A 27411-nucleotide genomic window follows, 5' to 3' on the forward strand; every position below is an offset into this window, starting at 1 on the left:
GATCCTGCTGTTCACAAGGCTAGGTGGGGTTACTTGATACATGTTTGAAAGCCCTCCCTCTGATTGTTACCTAGCCTTTTCCTTCCTGCACATGCCACAGGTGAATGAAGTGATATACACTAACCCATAATGCCATTGGGCAAGTGTGGATTAGGGATAGAAAGATCTGTTAATTTTGGTTCTCTGTTTTTCATTTTTCCGTTCTCCACATTTCTGCAGCAATTTGCAGATTTTTAAAGAAATATCCTCAAGAAAATTCTCTAGCATTTTAGTGCAAATTTCTCCTAATTAACACATTTTTGTAGGCAGTTTTGACTAATGTACACATTTTTGCAAGCAATTTCTCATGTAATGCATGTATGCATGTTATTTTCACTCATATATTCATTTTTATGCACATTTTCCCCTAACATACACATTTTTGTAAACATTGGTTGGTGAACTTTATTGCAAAATTCAAATAAGTGTGAATTTTGATGGATGACTGTGTTTTGGTTCTCTTATTGTTTCTGAAAGAGCGAATCTGAGATTCGCTTGAAATGCAAACTGGATCAAATTCTGCACTCATCCCTAGTGTGGATACACCCCTCATTTCTAGGACCACCTACATCTATTTTCATTTGTTTTCAAATGGACACACTGCTTGGTAATGCAGAATGAATCTGCACTGAGCTTTTATTTGCAGAATGATGCCAGTTTCTCAAGAAGTGCTTTTCAGGGGCAAAAAAAATGCAACAGATCTAGATTGTGTGTGGACTACGGAGAAAAAACAAGTAGTCAGTGGTCTCCATTGATTCTAGAATAAAAGGCCATGCATACACAGCCTCAGTCGCTCTGCTTTCTGTTCAGCTGCTCAGATGCTGCCTTGAACCAAAGTTCAGCACATTCAAAGAGAAAGTGGGAGAGAGTGTCACCCTTCCCACTTTCACTGTCACCTATATGTGCTTTTCCAGGCTCTTTTGGCAGCTTGTGTGCCAATCTGAGCCTTCCAGAGCCAAAAGGAGTGGGAAAGAACATTTATATTCAACCTTCTCATTTTACCAATGTATGCTTTTCAGGCAGAGTGAAGGTTCATGATGAACACAATGCAGGGAGTCCGAGGCCTTGTGGGCACCAGGGAAAATCCTCAAGTGCGCCATTGCACCTATAAGGCATTGTGATGGTGACCCCAAGGCTCAACCACAAGGGTTGGTGTAAACCATACAACCATATCCCGGATAGACTTTGAGGTTGCTTCCTGCTGATTTGGCAAGACTAATGACTACAACCAGGAGTAATACTGATTCACATCAGTTAAAAATCTGGGGCTGCATTCAGTGAAGTCCTACTCAAAGTAGATCCATTAAAATTAATGAACCTAAGTTAATCATGTCTTTTAACTTCAACAGGTCTATTCTGAGTAGGATTACCTTTGACCTAGTTTTTATCACAAGCCAAATATAGACCATCATCACCATAGTTTGTGGCTCCTGAAAGTCTACTGGCCATCCATGGCTTTAACACAGTGAGATACAGTCATGTCCAGAGGAACCATCGTTTTATTTTTTTAGTCCTAGTCTTTCCCTTGGGGTTGCACTCAAGACAGACCCTCCAGATGATCCAAAAGCACTGGCAAAACAGAGTGGCAAATCTGTTTGCAGAAAGGGCTTTTCGACTCCAAGCTTGTAAATTCACCATTTTAACTTTCCAAACCCCTCCCCCCCAAAAAAAAACACTTGTGTCAACAAGACGTTATATGGTCAAAAGTTAGTAACTGATAGAAGCCATTTATTCTTTGGAATCTTGTTTATTAATACAGGGAGAAAGCCCGTTGGAAGAGAGAACACTTGAGGAAGATGGAACAAGGATAACACTGTATGTGTCTCATAGGATCCTTTCAGGTGTTCTTTTTGAAGTGCATTCATGATGGTTTGTGCTCATGATGGTATCAAGGCAGTTATATGCAATCCTATTTGCAATACTGTTTACTTCTGCAAAAGGTTTTGGGCTAGACATGCTACTTCTTTTCCAATCAGTGCATGTCCCATAAGTTCCTGCTGAAATCCTGTAACTTTTTTTTTATATAACACAAATGTTTTTGGTTCAGCTTTAGTTGTGCTATAGCTCAAGAGTGCCCCTCCAGACAGCAGTAATAAAGTGAAATGATGTGTGATATTAATCCTTCACTAATGTACTATTTTAGCATCAATGTTGCAGAATACACCTGCAAAAAAACCCCTAATCTGGAGGGTTCCATAGACAGGAGAATTCAGATGCTATGTGTGTTGCTGTTTCTGCAACACGAAAGCTTGAGCTTGAGCTGAGATTCCATCAATTCCCCTTACCACAGATGTTGTTGAAATGTTGAGTGGAGCTGGGTGAAAAAGTCAACAATTTCTCATCTTTATTCTTGTGTTTGGGACTTTTATCCTTTTTTGAAGAACAATCCTGAGAAGCTATGGATTTCATGTGAAACTCTTTTTTGCACTTGTACTTTAGAGACACAGCAAAGTCACACTGAACAGCTCTTTGAAACCACTCCACATCAGCTCACTGCAGTGAAAAGAGGCAACACAGCTGATTGATAAAAGAGGCAAAGAGGTGGGTTGTGTTTTTTTTGTGATCTTGTCATTTCCACCTGCCACTTCAGAGATGATGTTAAGGTGGATGGGAGTACCATATATGAGGAGGGAAAAGCTGAGAGAGTGGGTTCTCGGACCTGGGAAAACCTGCTTTTTTGCATTATTTTAAATCTAGGAGACAGAGTGATAACCTTTTTTTCTAGAATTGGTGTCTAGATAGCTGATCAAAGTGCTGAGTTTATATGTACAGGGTTAAATGAAGAACTAGATCTTCTGATGTTAATAAAGTCAGTGTGGCAGAATGGTTATAGTGCTAGACCAAGACTAGGGAGTCTTGGGTTCAAATCCCTACTCAACTATGAAACCCACTCTGTGACCTTGGGCCAGTCACTATTTCTCGGCCTCACCTACTTCACAGGGTTGTTGTAGAGATAACATGAAGGGGGGAACAGTATGTGCTGCTCTGAATAACATAATGGAAGGGTGAGATAAAAAAGCAATAAACAAATAGAATGATTTATTACAGATGGCACATTTCTATATATGCTGGAAGGATCTTCTACATTAAGTCAAGATTGGCTGTTTTTTATTTCAGCAGCAATGCCAAGCTGAATAATCTCCTTGTAGCTACATTTGATAAGTACAATACTGAATGTTGAAAAGATTTTTAAATGATTCACCCTCATCCCCCGGAAATAATAATAATGCATACAAATAATAACAACTGCAGCTAAACTACAGAGAAGAGCCAGTCCACAGTGTTTGAAATAGAGGGCTCCCTTGTTCTGAATCTATCATATCTGGAAACATAAAACAAGCTCTGCTGGATGAGATGAAAGATCCATCCAGGCCAGCATCCTCCTTCCTTGAGTGGGCAAACAAATGCAGATGGAACGCCTGCAAGCAGGACACAATGGCAACAATTAGTCCTCTTCCACTATTGTCCCCCAGCAACAAATACTCAGACGGGTGCTGCCTCTGAACCTGGATGTAGCATATAGTCACCATGATTAGTAGCCACTGATATGATTACTCTATCCTCCATTAATTTATCAAAACAACTTTTAAAGCTGGCAGCCGTCACAGGTTGTGGCAGCAAATGTCATAGGTTAGGTATGCACTGTGTGAAGAAGTACATCCTTTTGTCTGTCTGAAACAGATCTGCCAATCTGCATACTCGCTAATAGACTGTAAGTCTTTCCAAGGAAAGGATGAGGGTGAGGTCAATGTATTATAAATTGTTAATTCTCTATAGCACAATATGGTCTCACAGGTGCTTTCTCTGTATGTTATTATTTGTTAAGTTGCCTTGTCATAAACATTTTTGGAAGCCTTTGATAGCTCAGGAGGAGGATTTTTATATCTGTTCAGATTTAAGATGTAAACAGATTAGCACTGTTGTTGTCTTTATCTTTTAAGAACAATGTGTGCATGGCCAAGTTCCTGCAATAATTTTAATGATTTTTTTTTAAAAGAGAGATATTATGCTGAAGAAGGATCCAAAACGCACTAGGACTGTGGATATTTCTGTGGATCATCAATACATCTTCTTTGAACCTCCACTTTGCCCTAGTGTTTAGTGCCATCCCTCTCTTATGTGGCTTTGTACACTCTTTTTAGATAAAAGGGCTACATTATGAGAAGAAGGCTGTGGAAGTAGGAGGGTTTATGAAGAAATGAAAGCAAAAATAGTAACCGAGTCATCCCTCATTCCCCAAGACATATTGCTTCATTGGCAGAGCACATAAATTTGTCCTTGATGTGTTTGTGCATCTCTCTGTGTGTCTATATCTAAGGGTACAACCATGTACGAGGGATTCTGCTATTGAGGAAGTGCTTATGCCAGACAGCTGCTTAGAAAGGACTTCCGGCTGGGACCCAAGCCAACGAGATGTGTTTGTTGGAGCTGAAGCTAAAATATATATAATTAGACCAAGAACATATTCTTCCTACCGAATTTACTGCTGGTATTTTGAAAACTCCTGGTGCCCTTCCTCTGATATCTATAGATATGTACTATACCACTTGGTTGGGGAGATAATTTACTGCTTTGACGAAATCACTCCAAACTGAATGAACTCCCCGGTGGCTGAGAACCTTGGAAACACCTCTAAAGGCAAGCCACTAACATAAATCTTTCTCTTTTCCTTCAAGTCCTGCTGGAACTCTCAAGATAGTACATTTCTTAGATCACAGCCTACGACTTATTTTGTGCTACCAATTTCTAACTTGTTTAAAGAATAATAGACCTAAAGTTTTCTAGCACTTAAAGAGAAGATAAGATGGCGTTATGACTGACCAAACCTGTCAGCATTTTACTGGTAGCCTCTAAAGAAGAAAACGAATATTCAAACTCTAAATCTACTTTTTAAGTCTATCCTTTTAAAAACCAAACTTTTAACTTACCAGCTTTTTAGTGTACTTGACGAATATTTAGAGTTCAATAATCTATTCCCTTCGTTAAGAAATCAGCCCAAAGACTTCTCAACTCTGTTTACGGGAGAGTTGGAATATTGCTGCACCTCCCAAGATTTATTACAGCTCCCAATTTAAAGTGACAAAGCAAATAATATTAGCAATGGTTTTAACAAGAAAAGCTCGAAAAGCCTTAGGAGATACTTCCAATTTCGAGAGCTTACCTGTGCCTGGAGGCTTAAAAAGAAAGGAATTGACCCAAGCTCCAACAGAAAGCCCAAATTTGTCAGTGGAGCTCCAAAGTGGCCAATTAAAGATTACAAATTTTTTCACAGCAACCTCAAAGAAAGAAAATGAAGGGCCTTCTATACAAGATATGCAAGCCTCGCATTTCCTTCTTGATTGGTCTTTATCCCTTAAGGATAACATAGAAACTGCCTCAGATGAATATTCATCTGTAAATTTGGCAGGTGAAATTGCGATGGCTGAAAATGCGCAAAAGCATCAGACAACCCAAACTAAAAATAGTGGCAAAGGGACGGTGATGGGGAATTTACATCAATTAGACTCACTGTAATACCAGCTGAATAATGATCTGGTTGACACGTCTAACATCAATTCCAATATAATAGTGGAGAAATGTATAGACTCATCAATCGAAGAACATTCCTACTACCCCCAATTGGATTCAATGAGGAATAACCCACTGATTCTGGGCGGGTTGTTCGCGCTAGCTAAGGATATCGACCTCATGAAGTCCTTCCTGAGGGAATGCAATCATATTCTAACAGTGCTTGTCAATCTGCATCTAAAGCATGAACAAAATGACGAGAAACCATCCTCTTACAAAAGAAAGCCACAAAAATTTAAACACAAGAAGACAGGAACCAAACACCAGAAACGTAAAAAACCCAAGAGCAGGAAACCAAATACAAAAAAATCCAAAAACTTAAAGAATCTAAAGACATCACGAGGAAATAAGATGAACTTAAAAAAACTATTTGATATACTGGATAAACCTGCTACCCTTATGATGCCAAGGTCACCTCAAAAGAGCTCAGGCATAACAACTTCTTTAATTTCCAGACCGAAGCCCCAAATACATGATAGCTCTACATCTCCTATCCAGCTTCTTCCGATACAGGCCTATTCACCAATGCCTATGCATTACACCGCCCCTCAAAATAGGCTCTCGGATATGCAACTGAGAGAAACCAGCAAACAATTGAAAGTGAAATCTATAAAAGACTCTAACTGGAATCTTATTCTAAATCCCTTCAAACTAGTATTGGCAAATTTCCCTAAACCTAAGGGTCTTCTATCCCAATTCAATCGCAAACTTCATCTACAGGATTTATTTAGAAATCATTTTATGATTCATATATCCTTACATGAAATTGTACGGATAGAATACATTTACCATGATGGAAAAAGAGCCCGCGCACTAATTTCTTTTGCCACTCTGAATGCGGCAAACCGAGTTCTCAAGGCCAAGGCTCGGTTTGTGAAGCTTGGAATTACCTTATCAAGATTCTTTGAAAATAAGGCAGCTCCGGCTGCTCTGATTCACTGCTGCAGGCCATGTGTTGACTGCATGAAAGAAAAGAAGAAAAACAAAAACAAAAACAAGAAAAACAAGAGGCCAATACAGAATTGGCCCTAGGACTCATCTAATAAACCTGGAGTCACTGATCCAAACAATCATGAGGGGAATACAGATGCAGTGTATCAAGAAGATAGTCAATCTTTTAATGAATTTGAGGATACTTTTGATGAGGATGAGAAAATGGTAATTAACTCCTTTGCCACGCTACCTCCTCATAGTCAAATTGATATCCTCATAAGAGCTGAATGCCTAAAATCACACTTGCTAAACATCTTTAAAGAAACAAAAGCTCCTCTAGACCCCAAGATTGGAGAGACCGATCTAATGCTAAGATCCTCCAAGGACATAGACATAAATCATCAGAAGAGTCGGATAATGAAATGATAACCATACAGGACATAGCTATACCCTCACCAGTTCATTTTTTTTTTAAAAAAAGCCTACAACTACATCAACTGAACCTACACCTAAAGACGTCCCTATAGGCTCTACTGGGGAAAAGAATGCAGCCCAACAGAATTCGGATATAGTGGAGATAATTCCAACTATTTCAACCACTTTACAGTCTTACTCTGACCACAATCTCTTCCTTAACCCATCAGTTAATAAAAAGAACAGCCCAATGCAGATAAGCAATCAACTTAGTAAAGTTTGACTGCCATCCAAGACTACCGAGAATAACCTGACTTTTGTGACCTGGAATATTTCTGGATGGCGGAATAAATATGCTGATCCAAATTTCTTTAGTTATTTAAAAAGACAAGACATTATCTTACTGCAAGAAACATGGATTTGTGAGGATATCTTTCTAAATGGGTATATATCCTATACTCTACATGCATCCCCCAGTATGAAAGGTGGCCGACCCAAAGGTGGACTATGCTTACTTATTTCAACCATGATACTGGCTTCCTCTGTAAATTTGGACCCCTTAGATGAGATGGCCATAGCAACAATAATAAATCTCTCTTGGACGCGGCTCCTGATTATAAATGTCTACCTTCCAGTGTGTAGACAGAAAAAATCAGCAAAGACAATTATAAAAAAAACTTGAAGAATATATAGAAAATTTAATAGCCCTCTTTCCAGATGCTGTGATCATACTAGCGGGTGACTTTAATGCTAGGATAGGCTCCTCTGATGAATTTCTCTATTCTCGCTATAATGAACCGGTGCCAGTAACTTCACACCAGAACTCTATTCCAGGCCGGCAGTCAAAGGATACTGGCACTAATCCCTCTGGTCTTTACTTGATGAAGATGCTAAATAACCTTAATATGATTATATCAAATGGGCGGGTTGATGGAGATATCCCTGGTGAATTCACTTTTTTAGTTGGACCTAGAACTTCCACTATTGACTATTTTAGTGTTTCACAAGAACTTCTGCCAGCCATCTCTGGTTGCTGTGTGGAAGCGCGCCCTGAAAGTGACCATTTACCACTTGCTCTTTCGCTGTCCTGTGGCAACAAGAATATCTTTGCAGAACAAGCTCCAACTTCTGTCGCAGAATTTGAAAGAAGTACCATTCGGACCAGATGGTCTCCCCATCTGGACGCCGATATAAAGAGTCTGCTAAACTCAGAGTCCTGCCTTTCGCTTCGTAACAAACTTATAGCTTCTTTGCCTACTCAATCGCCTCTTGATACACTTCAACAATTGATACAAGTTCTACAAAAAAGTTTAATCAGCACCCTAAAACACAGCTGTTGTCGAACCATTTGGCAGTCTAAATCGTGGTTCGATTATGATTGCGTCGCTCAAAAAAAAACTATTAACTGAAAAATACACAGCGTACAAAGACACAAACTCTCCCGTCTTATTTTTCCAGATGCTGGAAGAGAAGAGGCGATATAAACAACTAATAAAAATCAAAAAGTCTATAGCTCAAACAGAAGACTGGCAACGTTTATTGAAAGCATCCAGAGAAAAAGATACATCATCCTTTTGGAAAATGGTTGCTAAAGGCTGGCCCCATTCGTCAAGTACCTTGGACTATCACATCTTAGTAAACACCTGGGAAGATCACTATACAAAACTTTTCTCTGGAGTACAACCTTGCATTAAATCCATCGAACTACATCACCAAGATCTTCCGGAATGGTCACAGGTCACCCCAAAGGAAATCGGCTGCTTAATAGCGAGATTAAAAGCAGGAAAAGCATCTGGTTCGGACTGTATTCCAGCTGAACTTTATAAAGCCAATGTGGACTGGTTGGCCCCGGTATTAGCTGCCCTATTTTCTTATATCAACTCGAATATCACTATTCCAAGTGATTGGGGTTTGGCGATAGTAATACCGATCTTTAAAAAAGGCTTCAGAGTTGACCCAGCTAACTATAGGCCAATTAGTCTACTGAATATCATTAGTAAAATTTATACCACCTATTTAAATGATAAACTTACATCCTGGATGGAACAAGAAAACATCCTTGTAGAAGAACAGGCAGGATTCAGAGCTGGACGTTCTACAACCGACCATGGTCTTATTCTAAACCATTTAATAGAAAAATATACTTCATCCCCAAATGGTGCTCTTTATGTTGCTTTCATCGACTTTAAAGCAGCCTTCGATTCTATATCACGATGTAAGCTCTGGGATAAGTTGGAGTTCACCAATATTGACAGGCGCTTATTAGCCTTGATTCAATGTTTATACAAATCTACTTCCCTGCGAGTTAGATGTGATAGAGCTGGTCATTTAACAAAAGACATTCCAACGCCTAAAGGCATCAAACAGGGATGTATCTTGGCACCTTCATTATTTAATATATATATAAACTCCCTGGTTAGTTACTTAACACCTCATGGGTCACACTACCCCAACCTGACTGGGAGACAAATCCCAGCACTTCTATATGCTGATGATGTGGCCCTCCTTTCATATTCACAAATTGGCTTGAGGCGTCTCCTAAGGGTGCTAGCCAATTATTCCAAAAAAGGGCTATTGGAAATTAATTATGGTAAATCAAAAGTTATAGTTTTTTCTAGAAGAAGGCCAAAACATCTTTGGCAGATTGATGGTTATCCCATAGAACAGGTTCCACTTTTTAAATATCTGGGAATGGTATTCCATGCTTCAGGCTCCTGGCAGCATCATATAAACTATGCTGTTTTAAATGCCCACAAAACCACCAAGGCACTCCTTTCCTTTTACTACAACAAAGGCGGTCAACATGTCCCCTCAGCAATACAGATTTTTGAAATTAAAGTAATTCCCCAACTTTTATATGGAGCTCAAATAGGTTCTTCTACTAATTTGGCCCCACTTGAAAAAGTGCAAACAAAATTTCTAAGGGCAATTCTCGGTACCCCTACTTGTGTTTCAAATTCCAACATACGATTAGAAGCTGGTATCATAACTTTAGAAGCCTGTATTTGGTTAGCTAAGATTAACCTATGGCTGAAATCTTGTTTGTGCCTGTGGGTCTTACCCCTCTCATTCTAAATGATGTCTTTTGTTCTAGATGGCTAAAATCTGTAATGGACAAAATAGCCTTATTAGGGTCTTCCATACCGGTAATACTCTCATGGGGCCTTATAAAAGCAAAAGCACAGATACGACAAAGATTATATGATATAGAACTTCAAAATCATTTAACACAGGTGACATCTGCTCTTAATTCTGGTTACAATCAAAAATCATTTACTATACCCCGATATTTATTTAACCTAACCATTCCTAGATATAGGAGGGCTTTTACTTTAGCAAAATTTAACGTGCTGCCATCAGCCCTCCTACAGGGCAGGTACAAGAAAATCGCCTATCCTGAAAGAGTCTGCCCGTGTGGTGCTAAAGTAGTAGAAACGGTTACCCATGTATTACTCCATTGTTCCTTTTATCATGATTTACATACTTTATTCTTAGCTCCGATCCTAAAACAAATCCCCCTTAAAGATGAAAAAATGATAATACATTACCTCTTAGCGGACAAGACCCACCAGGTTACATTAAAGGTGGCTAGTTTTTGTGCAGCAGCAATTCGCGCCAGAAAGCTTTTAACACCATTAAACACTCTACAGTAGCTTCTACTACAGAGTAATTACTGGATATTAAACTTTTGAGCTCTCAGCTTCTATTGTTAAATGTTACTTTTACCCTTCTTAGTATAAAATGAAATTATAAATTTAATACTTATATTTTAGAAATATTACTGGGAAATTGCTCTTGTTTTCTGTATATATTATACTTTTTATATTTTGTACATTCTGGCTGGTCTTTGACTGTAATAAAGATACTTTGTGCTTTGTGCTTATGCCAGACAGCTGTTAGGGGAATAACTGGGTCTTTATATCAGCATTCTCCAACTGAGTGCCCCCCAGATGTTTGGCACTTCAACTGCCATCACCCCGACCATTGGCCATGCTGGCTGGAGCTGATGGGAGCAGTAGTCCAAAACATGAGGCTGGGGAAGGCTGAATTATACTATCTGTTCCCCATTCCTCAGACCTATTTATCCACATAGCAGGAGGTACAAATGGAACTGATCTTTATTTGAACTGACGGCCTGTGTTTCTGAGGCTGATGAGACATTGTAGGCAGCATTCTTCACCAGCTTATCCTTGAGGGAAACGTGATCCAGCTTTTGTCAAGTCTCAGTGTGACAGCAGATACTGCTGGAGAACTGTCAGGTTTCTCTGTGGGGAGGTGGCAGTAGCAATTGTTTCTAAGGAAGATTTTTGAAGAAGCCAATACAAAGCAAGCAGGCTATTGTGGGCAGGAGACGTACACCATCAAGCCAGTAAGGAGTAAGGTCATCCATAGATTTGGAACAAGGAGCTACTTATGAGATCCAGCAATATTCCTCCTTTTTGTCAAAATCTGATGAAGCAGTAGAAGTGCTGAACAAGCGCTTAGAGGTGGTAATGGACTGGTTGAGAGCTAATAAACTGAAGCTCAATCCAGACAAGATGGAGATTCTGTTGGGTGGTGGCCCATCTGACCTTAGATGTGGGGTTTAGCCTGTTTATTATTATTATTATATTATTTGATTTATATCCCGCTCTTCCTCCCAGCAGGAGCCCAGGGCGGCAAACAAAAGAACCAAAAACTTCATAAAAACAAACTTTAAAACACATTAAAACAAAACATCTTCAAAAAAGTTACTTAAAAAAAGCTTTCAAAACATCTAAGATTAAAAACATTTTAAAGAAGATGTTTAAGAACATATTAAAAGCAATTCCAACACAGACGCAGACTGGGATAGGTCTCAACCTAAAAGGCTTGCTGAAAGAGGAAAGTCTTCAATAGGCACCAAAAAGATAACAGAGATGGCGCCTGTCTAATATTTAAAGGGAGGGAATTCCAGAGGCTAGGTGCCACTACACTAAAGGTCCATCTCCGATGTTGTGCAGAATGGACCTCCTGATAAAATGGTATCTGCAGGAGGCCCTCTCCAGCAGAGACAGTGATCAACTGGGCATATAAGGGGTAAGATGGTCTTTCAGGTATCCTGGTCCCAAGCTGTATAGGGCTTTGTACACCAAAACTAGAACCTTGAACTTGGCCCGGTAGCAAATGGGCAGCCAGTGCAATTCTTTCAGCAGCCGGGTGACATGTTGGCGATACCCGGCCCCAGTGAGCAGTCTCGCTGCCGCATTTTGCACCAGCTGCACCTTCCGGACCAACCTCAAGGGCAGCCCCACATAGAGCACATTACAGTAATCCACCCTGGAGGTTACCAGTGCATGGACAACAGTGGTCAGGCTATCCCAGTCCAGAAACGGCTGCAGCTATCATACCAACCAAAGCTGGTAAAAGGCACTCCTAGCCACGGAGGTCACCTGAGCCTCTAACAACAAAGATGAATCCAGGAGCACCCCCAGACTACGAACCTGCTCTTTCAGAGGGAGTATGACCCCATCCAAAGCAGGCAACTGACCAATTATTCGAACTTGGGAACCACCAACCCACAGTGCCACCATCTTGCTAGGATTCAGACTCAGTTTATTGGCCCTCATCCAGCCCACCACCGAGTCCAGGCAAAGGGCTTGCACGGCCTCTCCCAATTCAGATGTTACAGAGAAATAGAGCTGGGTATCATCAGCATACTGCTGACACCTCACACCAAATCTCCTGATGACCACTCCCAAGGGCTTCATATAGATGTTAAACAGCATGGGGGACAAGAGGGTACCTGCGACACCCCGCAGCACAACTGCCAGGGGGCCGAAAGACAGTCATCCAATGCTATTCTCTGAGAACGACCTTGGAGGTAGGATCGGAACCACTGTAAAACAGAGCCTCCAATACTCATCTCACCATGTCAGCCCAAAAGGTTACCATGGTCAAAAGCCACTGAGAGATCAAGTAAGAATAACAGGGTCGCACTCCCGCTGTCTTTCTCCTGATAAAGGTCAGCCATCAGGGTGACCAAGGCCAATTCAGTCCCATAACCAGGCCTGAACCCAGACTGGGATGGGTCAAGATAATCTGTATCACCCAAGAGTACTTGCAATTGCTGCGCCACAACCCTCTCAATCATCTTCCCTAAAAAGGGGGTATTTGCGACCAGGCGGTAGTTGTAACACACCAATGGGTCCAGGGTGGGCTTTTTCAGGAGTGGTTGGCTCACCACCTCTTTCAAGGTGGCTGGAACCACTCCCTCCCACAATGATGTGTTGACCACACTCTTGATCCACCCAGTCAAATTCCCTCGGCAAGCTTTTAATAAGCCAAGAAGGCAAGGGTCGAGAGGACACATTGCTGGCCACATCAATGTAAGCTCCTTGTCTACATCATCAGGCCGCATCAACTGAAACCATTCCCAAGAAGTTGCAGCAGACATTGCACTGGACACCTCATTGGGGACTACAGTAGATGTGCACGGGGCATGAAGACTGCTACGGAGGTGAGCAACTTTACCCTCAAAGTGCCTTGCAAACAATTCACAGTGGGCCTCCGAAGGGTCTAAAACTCCATTGCCTGGAGTTGATGTCAACAGACCCCTGACATTATGGAAAAGATCCACTGCATGGCTACTTGAGGATGTGATGGAGGCAGAGAAGTGGGCCTTCTTTGCCACCCTCAACGCCACACAGTAGGCATGGTTATGATGTTTTACTTGTGCCCAATTAGCCTCACAGCACGTCTTTTCCCACTTGCTTTCTAGCTATTGTCCAACCTGTTTCATTGCCCTTAGCTCACTGGTGTACCAAGGTGCAAATTGGGCTCCACAATGCCAGAGAGGGCGCTCAGGGGCAACCGTGTCAAGATCCCCACGCGCCTTGCTGTTCCACAGCCTTATAAGGGCTTCAACAGGGTCACCTGCTCTATCTACTGGGAACTCCCCCAGGGCATTCAGGAATCCTGTGGATTCCATTAATCTCCAGGGGTGGACCATCTTAATCTGTCCACCACCCCTGCAGGGAAGGATTGGAGCCATAAATCTAAACTGCACCAGGAAGTCGTCTGACCATGACAATGGGGTCACACCCCATTGTTCTGAATCATGTTGAGCACACTCCTCAAATATCATGTTCATATCTGGAGGTGCTGGTAGACACAATCCTTATGTTAGATGTGCTGGTTTTGCCCATTGCACAAAACATCTTCCATAAATTCTGTAATATCTCCCATACAGCTGATAACAACTGGGACAGATTACACCTTGGAACACTTAAAAAAAAACCTCTCCTTATGCAAGCTTGAGAAAAAGTTAAAAACAATTAAAACTGTCTAAAGAACAATCAATATTAAAAAATTAAAGCTAACTGCAGAGCCCAAAGTAAGAGGCTACTGCTTGCATTGCCATCTTGGACTTCACCAGCAATTTCATATGCTGAGGTTAATAAACCTCTTCTGGACAGAGATAGTTTTCCATGTCCTAGTGCAGCCTTTCCTAAACTTTTGGGTCTCCACATGTTGCTGAACTATAATTCCCATCATTCCTGGTTGGGGTTGATGGGAGTTGGTCCAACAACTGAGGACCCAAAGTTTTGGGAAAAGCTGTCCTAGTGATACCCAGGATTGACTACTGCAACACACTGAATGCATTGAACATCTTTCAGAAGACCTTGAATATCTCTCAGAAATTGCATTTGTCTGACAAGGTTATATGGTTTATATCTTGTCAGTGTTGAAGCCGCCCCGTTGAGTTCTCGTCTGCTTCTGGGCACAATTCAAGGTGCTGGTTTAACCTCTAAAGTTCTACCTGGCTTGGAAAAGGGGTGCTTAAGTATTGTCTCTGTCCATATGAAATTGTCCTTGTATGAAGATTAGTGAGGCCCTTCTCTGAGTAACCTCACATGCTGAAATTCAGTGCATGGTTACCAGGGAACTATGGTGGTATCCAATTACTGTTGTGTACTGCCTAGTTTTATTTGTCTGTGCCTACACTCTTTTCCTTTTGGCACCAGGGAATATCTATTTTTTCACCCAGACGTTAATTCAGCATTTAACTTTGAATATTAGATTGGATTGCTGCTGCTTTGAATCTCTGATATCTGGATTTTGGTTGTGTTATCTGCTGCTGCAAACTCCTTGTCTTTATTTTTTGTTGTTTTATTATGTATTTCTGTTTTTATGTTTTTGTAAGCCATCTTATTTTTGGAAGAGGCAGGTTATAAACAAAGAATTCTTTGTATGGTTGGTGAAACCATTAACAGAGAATCAAAAACTAAATATATGCCCACTGACTTTTGAAATACAGATATGGCTTGTTGGCGGATTAGAATAGATCTAGTGAGTCATGATCTGAACTGTGCTCAGATCATGATAAATGTGACAAGCTGTACAGAGAAATGCAATCTTGACCTATTCCAGAGCCTAAAACAAGGATATCTTGGTCTGCTCCTTCTACTGCAAAGCTGTGACAGATCCAGTTTAGTTCAGATGTGTAGTTCTGTGACCATCTGTTCCATCTCTAGCACCAACTGATTTCCCACAGGGCATTTTAAGTGATTTCCTTTGCTCTTCCATGTAAACTTCATGGTCTGAATGGATACACCTACTCATTTCTAACAAAACAATCCTTAGTTTTAAACACACGGTATCACAGGATCCTTTACTTTAATGCCAGTCCATATACCCAACACAGTTCGATACTAAAGGTGAGTTCACAGAGGTCTATTCATCACTCAGTGAAGCAAAACATCTGATTTTGATTGTGTGAACTCTGCCATCATAGATCAAATACCAGACCAAATATCGCAGACATACCTTTCATGTTGCTTGAGATCACCTTGTTGTTGTTATATGCCTTCAAGCCGATTATGACTTATGGCGACCCAGTTTCATCATTTCAGCTTCTAGAGATAACTCTGGTTTAATTTGTGCTAGCACCCAATTACTGTTCTTTTTTGCAGTCCATGGTATGCACAAAGCTCTCCTCCAACACCACATTTCAAATGAGCTGATTTTTCTCTTACCCGCTTTTTTCACTGTCCAACTATCACATCCATACAAAGAGATTGGGAATACCATGGTCTGAATTATCCTGACTTTAGTGTTCAGTGATACATCTTTGCATTTGAGGACCTTTTCTAGCTCTCCCATAGCTGCCCTCCCCACTCCTAGCCTTCTACAGATTTCTTGACTATTGTCTCCATTTTGGTTAATGACTGTGCCAAGGAATTGATAACCCTTGACAAGTTCAATATCCTCATTGTGAACTTTAAAGTTACATAAATCTTCTGTTGTCATTACTTTAGTCTTCTTGACGTTCAGCTGTAGTCCTACTTTTGTGCTTTCCTCTTTAACTTTCATCAGCATTAGTTTCAAATCATTACCAGTTTCTGCTAATAGTATGGTATCGTCTGCATATCTTAAATTATTAATATTTATCGCTCCAATTTTCACACCTCCTTCATCTTGGTCCAATCCCACTTTCTATATATGTTCTGCATATAAATTAAACAAATAGAGTGATAAAATACACCCCTGTCTCACACCCTTTCCGACTGGAAGCCAATCAGTTTCTCCATATTCTGTCCTTACAGTAGCCTTTTGTCCAGAGTATAGGTTGTGCATCAGGACAATCAGATGCTGTGGCACCCCCATTTCTTTTAAAGCATCCCATAGTTTTTCATGATCTACACAGTCAAAGGCTTTGCTGTAATCTATAAAGCACAGGGTGATTTCCTTCTGAAATTCTTTGCTCTGTTCCATTATCCAACGTATGTTTGCAATATGATCTCTGGTCCCTCTTCCCTTTCTACATCCAGCTTGGACGTCTGGCATTTCTTGCTCCATATATAGTAAGAGCCTTTGTTGTAGAATCTTGAGCATTACTTTACTTGCATGGGATATTAAGGCAATAGTTCGATAATTACAGCATTCCCTGGGATCCCCTATCTTTGGAATTGGGATGTATATTGAACACTTCCAGTCTGTGGGCCATTGTTTTCTTTTCCATATTTGTTGACAAATTTTTGTCAAAATGTGGACAGATTCCATCTCAGTAGCTTGTAGCAACTCTATTAGTATGCCATCTGTTCCTGGTGATTTGTTTCTTCCAAGTATTTTAAGAGCAGCTTTCACCTCACATTCTAAAATTTCTGGTTCTTCATCATACGGTTCCTCCATGAATGAATCTGTCATCCTGTCATCTCTTTTATAGAGTTCTTCAGTGTATTGCTTCCATTTTCCTTTTATTTCATCTTGGTCAGTCAGTGTGTTCCCCTCTTTATTATTCAACATCCCCACTCTTGGTTTAAATTTCCCTTTCATTTCTCTAATCTTTTGGAATAGGGCTCTTGTTCTACCCTTTTTGTTGTCCTCTTTTATTTCTATACAATAACTATTGTAATAGTTCTCTTTGTCCCTACCTACTAGTCACTGTATAATTTTATTTAGGGTTCTAACTGTGTTTCTATCTCCTTTTGCTTTTGCTTTCCTTCTCTCTTTAACCGTTTTAAGAGTTTCTTCAGTCATCCATTGAGGTCTTTCTCTCTTTTTAACTAGAGGTATTGTCTTTTTGCATTCTTTCCTGATAATGTCTCTGACTTCAATCCATAGTTCTTCTGGTTCTCTGTCAACTAAGTTTAAATCCTCAGATCTGTTCCTTATTTGATCTTTTATATTCTTCTAAGATGTTATTTATATTGTATTTTGGCATTATGATTGCTTTGTTGTTGTTCTTTAGTCTTACTCTAATTTTCGATATTGCCAATTCATGATCTGTACTGCAGTCTGCTCCTGGTCTTGTTTTTGCAGAAAGTATGGAGCTTCTCCATCTTCTGCTACTGATTATATAATCAATTTGATTCCTATATTGACCATTTGGTGATGTCCACGTGTACAGTTGTCTTTTCAGTTGCTCAAAAAATGTGTTTCCGAGAAACAAATTATTGGCTTCACAGAATTCAATAAGTCTTTCTCCTACTTCATTTCTATCTCCTAAGCCCCATTTCCCCACAATTTCTAGTTCTCTGTTTCCTGCTTTTGCATTCCAGTCCCCCATGATTATCATAACATCTTGTTTTGGTGTGTGATCAATTTCTTCCTGTACTTCTGTGTAAAATCTTTCCAAATCCTCTTCTTCTGCATTTGCCGTTGGAGCATAGACTTGGATGATGCCTATATTAATAGGTTGCCAGTTAAATCTCATTGACATCACTCACTCAGCCCTTGCATTATAGCTCCTAATTGCTTTTGCTACATCACTTCTCACTATTAAAGTAACCCCATGTCTTCTTGCTTGACAATTTATAACTTTCCCTGGTTCATGCTTCTCACATTCCATGTTCCTATTGTGTAAGTTATACAACTCCGGATTCTCCTTTCGCATCTGTGCGCATCAGCCTCTGGGCTTCCATTCGCCTTTGACCCAGCTGCATCATTAGTCACAGCACTACTCAAACTTGTCCTTTGTTCTTCCCCAGTAGCTCGATGAGTGCCTTCTGACCTGGGGGTCTCATCTTCCAGCACTATCTCATGTTGCATTTTGGGTACTCTGTTCATAGAGTTTTTGTGATAAGAGGTATTCAGAGGTGGTTTACCATTGCCTTCCTTTGAGTTTGGATGCATCTTAGTCTGGTGTCTCAGCTTTGACCATTCTGCCTTGGGTGCCCCTGCTAGGAGTCTAGCCTCCTGGTCTAGACTCCTGACGGCTCTCAGCTTCTTCAACACTCTCAAACCTCCTCACCATATTAAGGTGTGCATCTTAGAAGGGGGAGATCACCTTAAGCACAATAATTTTCACTTGTGGTTTTTCACACATTCAGATGAGCCATCAAGTAAAAAGTCAAAGGCTATCTGCACATAATAGTGTTTAAAGAATTTGAAGCAGTATTGCACAGGGGCTGCTGTTTATGATATACCCTCATTTCCACCCCACCCCCCATGCTCTCCAATTAAACTTATTTTTTATATTTCTGTAAAACTTCAAGCTGTGCGTGGGGCAAGAAACAATAGTTTCACCTTAAATTTAAAAAATTATAAATAGATATTATTAATAATGTTATACATGTGATAGAATGTAAGGACAGAATATGGAGAAACCGATTGGTTCTCCATAGGAAAGGGTGTGAGACAGGGGTGCATTTTATCACCCCATTTGTTTAATCTATATGCAGACCATATCATACAGAAAGTGGGATTGGACCAATATGAAGGAGGTGTGAAAATTGGAGAGAGAAATATCAATAATTTAAGATATACAGACCATACCATACTACTAGCAGAAACCAGTAATAATTTGAAACGAATGATGATGAAAGTTAAAGAGGAAAATACAAAAAAGGACTATAGCTGAACATCAAGAAGACTAAAGTAATGACAACAGCAGATTTATGTAACTTTAAAGTTGACAACGAGGACATTGAACTTGTCAAGGATTATCAATACTTGTCACAGTCATTAACCAAAATGGGGACAATAGCCAAGAAATTAGAGGAATGCTAGGACTGGGGAGAGTAGCTATCAGAGATAGAAAAGGTCCTCAAACACTGAATACTAAAGTCAGGATCATTCAGACCATGGTATTCCCGATCTCTATGGATGGACTGTGAAAAAAGTGGATAAGAGAAAAACTAGCTCATTTGAAACGTGGTGTTAGATGAGAACTTTGTGGATACCATGGACCTCAAAAAAGACAAATAATTAAGTGTTAGAACCAATTAAACCAGAACTATCATTAGAAGCTAAAATGATGAAACTGAGGTTATCATACTTTGGGCACATAATGAGAAGACACGATTCACTAGAAAAGACAATATTGCTGGGAAAAACAGAAGGGAGTAGAAAAAGAGGAAGGCCAAACAAGAGATGGATTGATTCCATAAAGGAAGCCACAGACCTGAATTTACAAGATCTGAACAGGGTGGTTTATAACAGATGCTATTGGAGGTCGCTGATTCATAGGGTCACCATAAGTCGTAATTGACTTGAAGGCACATAACAACAACAACATATGACAGAATGAGTATCCACCTATGGATACAGCCTTTAAAAATGAAAACAACAGCAACAACAGGGCAAGGCTCCATCTTCCTCAACAATGCTCCTTCATTTAGGAGCATTTTCTTGCTCTTTCAAATTTTCTTTAGGAAAGACATTAACTAAACATGAACAGTTTTGCAACTGGTCCAGTTAATTTCACCACTCCACTGACTTGTATCATATGTACCAAAAATGAGGGCAAATAGTACAGGCACTATCGCAAACATATACTGAGATTTCCATCTTTCCCCATTAGTTATACAATTATCAAACTTCTACTGAACCGGGACTAATTTATTTAGAGGGAATACTCCCATTGCTCTTACATTATCATCATCATCATTGTCAAGTTTCTATGCTGCCCTTCCTCCCAGAAGCAGGAGGCCAGGGTGCCTAACAAGAGACAAAACACTAAAAACATATTAAAACATCCTAACAAAAGATCTTTCAAAGATCTCAAAAATAAAACATCTTAAAAGCTTCTTTTAAAAAAATATCTTTATCAAGTGACGTACATCATCATGTATGTGTGAATCAGCTAATTTCCCCTGGAATAGTCCTCAGCCAGCTATCCATATTCCAGAGTTGCTACAGTCCTGCCAATCTGAGGGTACTGACACACTTACTATTGTGCCAGTTCCAGTGCCTCTCCATCTTTGTTTTATGAAAATGGCGGCCCATGACACTAGTCAAACTCTGCCCCTTTTTACTCTAAAACCTGGTTGGATCAAGTGCATTTTTAAAAAAATTAGCTTCAGACAGATTTCACAACTGATTGGTAGATCAACCCGTTGCCCCTCCAGGTGTGGCCAAGGAAATGCTTTGCTGTAGGCTCAGGCAGAGACAGTGACTGGCCCAACTCTTTGCTATAGGTGGTCCTGAAAGATCTGAAAGCAGCAATGGGGAAGGGAGGTTTGTCCAGCTAAGGGCAGAGTTGCTTCAAAACATGGCCAGAAAAACCATTCTCACTGCTTTTGAAGTGACTAGTGTGCCCACAGCCCTGATTCTCCACTACGTATGTCAAGAATGGACATACAAACATACCAATTTCCTCACATGCCTGCCTGATGCCCCAAAACTTTATAATAGAATATGGCCATGACTGGTCACCTCTCCCCTCTAAAGAAGAAAATAATAGTTTCTATTACTCTCAGTTCTGAATGAAAATGGGTGCTAGCCTAAGACTGTAGTAGGAAGGTTGCAATCTGGAAATAATAAACAGGGAATGAAATAAATTCTCAGGCTGCCATGCAGGGTGGGTTGGTAGATTCCAAAGATTCTCAAACTTCTAAATGGGAAATAGTGGTACAAATGGGAAACCCTAGCCTACACAGAGCTAACGTTAAGGGGTTAGTCCTCTCCTGAAAGATATATGCTTCCATGCCTGCTCTCTCTCTCCTCTCTTCCCAAAGCGGGTTAGATATTCCACTACCTCCTTAATATTACTGCAGTTGGCTGAACACAATCTAGCAGCCAGCATAATCAAGCCCATCAAAATAGACTGCCCCAGGGAAAGGTTATTAATTACAGATAAAATATCCAATGCTGACTGAGTGCTTCAGAAGTGCTCTAATCAGAGATAAGGCTGATAGAACACACTCTGGCAGGAGCAGGCAGGAGCTGAAAGCACAACGGGCCCTTGCTCTGCAGTAAAAACTGTATCAGCCAATCACCATCCTTTAGATGGATGCAAAGCAGCCTGAAGGGGGATTTACCCCTTCTCCCCATCTCAAACAACCTTGCACACACAAAATAAATGATGGCCTCCCACCCCAGAGCTACAGCTCCTGCAGCTCCTAGCACACTGGGTAGCACAGAGGGCCACATCTGACCATCTATGGCATGTTTGCACAATAGGATTCCTTACTGGGAGGAGAGGCTATATTTTCTTGTCTCTTATCCTCCTAGAACATTCTTATTTGCAGATGCATAGTTTATAGGATCCAAACACAGCAACAGAATTACCTGTTGTGTGAAGTGGGAGAATGGGTTGCTTACTCATAGAGATAGGGGAGAAATTCAATTTGTTTTGCATTTTAATTCACACCTTGAACTAATGCATGAACTGAAACACAGCTCATCCTTCAAAATTCACTTCTCTGAATTTTATGATGCAGTTCTCCAACCAACCAATGTGTACAAAAATGAATTATTATTAAGGAAAAGTATCCATAAAAATGCATATATTAGTGAAAATAACACACACAAATACATTATACTAGGGTAAATTGTTTGCAAACCTGATATATTAGGGTTTATTAGGAAAAATTGCACTAAAATCCTGACTTGTCATGAAGGTTTTGTTTTTTAAAAACCAACCATACTCTGTAGAGATCTGAATTTAGGAAAAATGAGAAACCAAAATTGAATAGGTTGTACTCATGAGCAGATTGGCTGCCAAGGGGGGAAGGCTCCAGAATTTACCTCTTGACATGGCATCCGTCAGCTCTTCCACATACTTCTTCACACAATACATAATAAAATTATAATATCACTTTCACAAAGCGTGGTGATAACCATTAGCTAAATGGCTTTCAAGGGGAAGGCTCAAATTCATGGAGGGTAATTGTATCAGTGGCTACTAGTGATGACTGCAACATGCAACTTCCAGGTTCATATGCAACCAGGGGCCGGGGGGGGGGGACAGGAGAACTCTTGCCTTTATGCCCTGTTTGTGAACTTCCTAAAAGGACCAGGCTGGCCTATTTGGGAAGCTAGATGCTTCCAGGACTCTTGTGTTTTTTCCAAGCAATGGATCTACACCTAAGGTGAACTGCTATTGTTCTACATGATGTCTATTCAAACATTACACAAAACATGGCAGGGAAAGGACTCCATCTTTAATGGGGCATACTTTCCTGCAACTAAATGAGGTCACTAAAACAGTTAACATCTATGTCAGATGTGGAGCAAATTATCCCACCTATTCCTTTGATATATCTCAAGGCTGTTGTGAATGTCCCCTTAGTTATATGAAACAGATCAGTGGGTAATGGGATAGATGGGAAATGAAGAAATGTCTTTGCTGGGCAGGATGTCTTTGCTAATGTGGTAACAGTGCTTTTTGTGGAGGTACAAGAGAGAAGATGCCTTTAAAGCTCTCAGATATGCATTCACTATCATACAGCAGTGATACTGGGGCAGAGGTATTTGTAGTGTCACTCCTACTTTGCCCTACCCAATACAATGCCTACACACACACACAGAGAGAGAGAGAGAGAGAGAGACAGACAGACAGACAGACAGACTCCCATTTATTTGAGGCACTGGCATATGGATTCTTTGCCAACAGGCTTATTTTAGAGCCCACAGAGGATGCAGCAATTGCTCTAGTGCTATAATACAAAAGATTCCTCCTCCCATTTTAAGGGAAAAAGCATATATACAGTTCATGTGTGTGGGAAAGAAATGTTTAGAAATGCTGATTGAATAGTCCCTTTAATTAGCCCAAATTTTATCAGCATCTAGTCCCAGGCTATGGTCTGAAAGCACATGAGACCATCACCTTGCTGAAGCTAACCAGGTCAGGGTCTGGTCAGTGCCTGGATGGAAGACCACCTGGGAACCACATGTATGCTGCCTTGGGTTTCATGGGGAAGGAAAGGTGGGATATAAATGTAATAAATAAATAAATAAATCTGGTGTTCAAGACTTTCCATGTATATTCATCATATGTTATAGAATGCCACACATCCATACATCTATGATGATGCTCAATCTGCCCTTCCTCTGGCTCTCCCTCTTATTGCAGACCAATGTGTGCTTGAAGAAATCCCATAGGAGAGATAACCCCCCCCATGCTGTATCTTCACTGATTCCTTCTTCAGTTCCCACCAGTGGAGGGAGAGAATAATGCAGCTGCGTTGGAATGATGCAGTCCACTTAACTGCTCCTCCCCCCGCCTCCTCTCACCTATTATAGATCTGAAGCATTTAATCAAGCACAAATCCCATCTGCCATTAAGGAAATTACCCATGGGGCTTCTGTTAAATATAGGGTAGGATCCCTGCCCCTCACAGTATCTAAGAAGACTGATGATACCAGAGATGATGTGTGGGCAAGTTCAGCTGCCCTGAAGGCAGAGGGTTTCCCACTTAGCTATAAAATGAATATATGGGCAGTAGCAAGAAGAGCATCTCTGTGTATACACAGCCTACGAGCCTCTTGAGAGGAGTCTGGGTTGAACTGGATTTATGCAAAAATGGCACATTTTATCCTCTTTTGTTAAAGCAATGCTAACTCCCATGCAGAAGACACTCTTCTTGCAGCAGGTCTGGTAATCATAGGGATTTGTAGTTCAATGAATTGGGTGGTTAGAGATCTCTGCTAGAGTTCTCTGTTACTCAGCACCCTGACCAAATTACAGTTCCCAAGAACTGATTTGATTTTTTAACGGAAAAATGTGAAAGTTAAACTAGTATAAAAACGTGCATGTCTGCAGCATAGTTGTGGTCTTAGAGCAATAGTTTCCAGTCCTGTTTAACTAGGAAAAGTGATTTTTTCTCATTAGTTTTTCATTCAACCTGGAGAAAATAAAGTTAAGAAAAGGCCAAATAGCTGTCCTCAAATATCTGAAGGGCTGTCATGCAGAAGATGGACCAGGCTTCCTCTCTGTTGCTCCAGGGTGCAGGGCTAGATCTAATGAGTGAAAACTTTAGGGATGCAGATTTTGGCTAAACATTAGGGGAAACTTCCTATTGGTAAGAATTGTTCAACAATGGACAAAGGAGAGGTCTCCTTTGTTGGAGGTTTTTAAGCAGTGGCTGGTCATCAGTCAGGTATGCTATACTTGCATCCTGCATTGTATATCCTGCATTGAACAGGTCGTTGGATGATCTCCAAGATTCCTATGATCTCATCAGGCCCAACGCCAGTGGGTGGCCAGGTCAGGCTCTGGTTGAGGATCCCTGTGGCCCAGAAGGGCCCTTCCTCAGGCTGGGAGAATAGAGCTCCCGCTCCGCAATCCACAAAAGTGTCAGGTTGCAAGATCTAATGACCCAAAGCTGCCGCAGATCAGAGCTGGAGCTTCCAGGCAACACCCCCCCAATACAGATGATGCAGGCTTTAACAAGCCCACCCACCCCACCTACCTCCTGCATCAGCATGCCTGCTATCACCCAAGATGGCAGCAGGGATGTCCCTAAGGGGTTGACACCCCCTCCACTAACTTGGATGATGGCAGTCATGTGTGTGTGCAGCATGAAACCAGTGTGCTGACATTTCCCATGCTTCCTGCTGAGTGTGGGAAAAGCAGGGTGTTTTTACTTCTGGGACACGTCAGCACTCACCATGGATTGTTAGCTATGTGGACTGCACAGCTCACACCAATCTTGTCTCTGTTCTCTGTGGTTAGCCAGAGACTAGACACCAATGAAGCTCCTTTGCCTGAATGTGGATTATGGGACTGAGAAGCTCTGAAGAAATACTTCCAGTCCTTGTAATCAGAGCAACTTGTCCTAAGGCATCCACACCCACCAAAAGACATGCAGGTAACCAGCAAGAACTGGTGGGGAAAATATTTTCCACTTATGTATTTTTTATTTTATCTAACAAAATTTATATACCGCTTGAATGTAAAGACCTCTAAGTGGTTTACAAAAAACATTAAAATTATCAATAAAACAGTTAAAACAAGTAATTAAAAACATTTTAAAAACAATTAAAACAGCTACTAGCTAAAAAGATTAAACAGATCAACATCTGTGTGTCTGGATAGGCTTGCCTAAACAAAAGGTTTTAAGCAGGCAATGAAAGGAATACAATGAAGGCGTCTGCGTGATGTCAATAGGCAGGGAGTTCCAAAGAGTAGGTGCTGCCACACTAAAAGAATGATTTCTTACAAATGTGGCCATGCCTGTTCGACAGAGTGAAGTGCTCAAGTAGGCACATATGAGGTAAGGTGGTCTCGCAAGTAAACTGGTCCCAAGCTGTTAAAGGCTTTATATAACAGTATGAATAAAATACTTTATTGCAAGCTTAGCCATAGGCCATGTGCAACCAAACATACATACATATACATACATATAAACACAACACCTCTAGTTGGTTTAAACAACTAGACAAGTGTAACAAATAAGGAAGATGCTTTCAAGATATGGTACTTTTCACAAAGGCATCTCTCAGATTTTGTGCAGCCAATGCAAAATTGGCAACTGCACGTGTCACTGATTCGAAATTATCCATTAAAAGGTCGATTACCTTCTCATTATCTGAACTATATATTAAAATATTTAAGAACGGAGATAAAAATTTCCTCCTGGGATTGTCATAGAGTGGACAATGGAGTAAATAGTGAACAATCTCTTCAATTGCATCACAGCCATAGATACAGAGACGCTGAGTCACTGGTATGCCGCGATAACGGCCATCAAGATAGGCTGTGGGCATTGTTTGGTATCGTAATGCAGTAAAAGCTTTTCTAATTGGTGCTCTATCAAGTACATCTAGGTACATTGCTGCCATATGATTCAGTTTAATATATGGGAACCAGGATGAGAAGGGGGCCGACACTATGGACGCACGGTCCAGAGCAGCATCATAATCATAAACCCAATTGGTTAGTCCTGCTTTGCTTAGTTCCAATAGTTTAGCTGGGGAAAGATCATATTTGGAAAAAAGTGACTGGCATTCCAAGGCCCAGCCTTCCCACAGCATTTGATCATACCAACATTTCTTAACCAAGGAAGAATCTTCGCTGTTCAAGATTCGGATCCAATATCGTAGGTAAGTGAGATCAATTCGTGCAGTAACTGAGGGTAATCCCAGCTCAGCTCTAAGATGTGCTGACAGAGTCCCCGAGGGAAGACCTAGCACCAACCTCATAAAAGCATTCTGAATTGACTCCAATTTAGTTCCTGCTGCCAATCCCCATAATTCTGCACCATATAGAATTTTAGGGAGAAATTTAGTTGTTAAAATTTTTATCATTGGCATAACAAGTTGACTCCCTTTGGTATAGAAAAACCTTTTTGCTAAGCCTAGGGCGCGTGTTCCAGCTAAGGTCACTGCTTTTAGCTGAGGGGTCCAGGATAGGTTGTTAGACAAAAATATACCCAGGTATTTAAAAGAAGATACCTGGTCAATAGGGATCCCATTTAGTGACCAATTATTCTTTACTTTCCTGGCTTTACCACATACCATGATTTTGGTTTTAGTATGATTGATCTTAAGTTTCTGCAACTGACAATACTCCTCTAATTTGTGGAGCATACGTTTAAGTCCAATTTTCGTAAGGGAGCATAGAACTACATCATCTGCATAAAGCAGAATAGAAATTTTTACCGCGCCAACAGAGGGAGGAAAAAAAGGAGATGATAATGAATCGACTAAATCATTAATAAAAAAATTAAAAAGAAAGGGAGCCAATAAGCACCCTTGCTTGACACCTTTGTACACTGGGATTTTAGCAGACAGGGTACCTTTATTTCCTAGCTGAACTTGGATGGCATT

At 40.7% G+C, this 27411-nt stretch overlaps 1 protein-coding gene across 5 annotated transcripts in view; it reads right to left on the bottom strand.

Annotated features, from left to right (window-relative positions):
* Positions 1-27411, bottom strand: part of PACSIN1 (protein kinase C and casein kinase substrate in neurons 1) — an 86107-nt gene that overhangs the window by 39227 nt on the left and 19469 nt on the right. The window contains exon 1 of one of the 5 annotated variants that reach the window (XM_061632374.1): positions 4968-5054. The exons of the other annotated variants lie outside the window; for them this stretch is intronic. The gene's annotated coding sequence lies outside the window, so the exon portion shown is untranslated. Of the gene's footprint in view, positions 1-4967; positions 5055-27411 lie in introns of those variants that run through there. 5 annotated transcript variants of the gene reach the window in all.

This window comes from Rhineura floridana, chromosome 6 (genome assembly GCF_030035675.1).
Source record: "Rhineura floridana isolate rRhiFlo1 chromosome 6, rRhiFlo1.hap2, whole genome shotgun sequence".
NCBI classification, from domain to species: Eukaryota; Metazoa; Chordata; class Lepidosauria; order Squamata; family Rhineuridae; genus Rhineura; species Rhineura floridana.